Source organism: Diachasma alloeum, unplaced genomic scaffold (assembly GCF_001412515.2).
Source record: "Diachasma alloeum isolate Michigan unplaced genomic scaffold, Dall2.0 Dall_scaffold_00674, whole genome shotgun sequence".
NCBI classification, from domain to species: domain Eukaryota; kingdom Metazoa; phylum Arthropoda; class Insecta; order Hymenoptera; family Braconidae; genus Diachasma; species Diachasma alloeum.
The window spans coordinates 21675-22040 of record NW_021680806.1 but is presented as its reverse complement, the minus strand read 5'-3'; positions in this window follow the sequence as shown (position 1 = coordinate 22040).

The window sequence follows — 366 nt, the reverse complement described above, 5'->3', positions numbered from 1 at the left end:
AATAAAAAAATTAGAAAAGTAAATTGAAAAAGTACAAAAATTGAAAAATTAAATTAATTCGCTGTCGGATTCAACCCCTAGTCCAAATCCCCCGTTATCCCATTTTACCCCACTGTCGGAGTGGGGTAAAATGGGATAACGTCTCCCACACTCACCGTTCCACCTTACTTTATGGGTTTATTTAACCGCTATCCCATTTTGCCCCACTCTAACTAACCTGCTTTCCCGTTTTACCCCACGAGTAAATGGCACAACTGCTTTCCATTTTACTTCGCTGTCCAGTTGGTTTACTCCACCCCAGTATCCCATTTTGCGCCATTTAATTCCAGTTTCCCTTATCATGCGCCCCTCTCCGTTATTCCATAT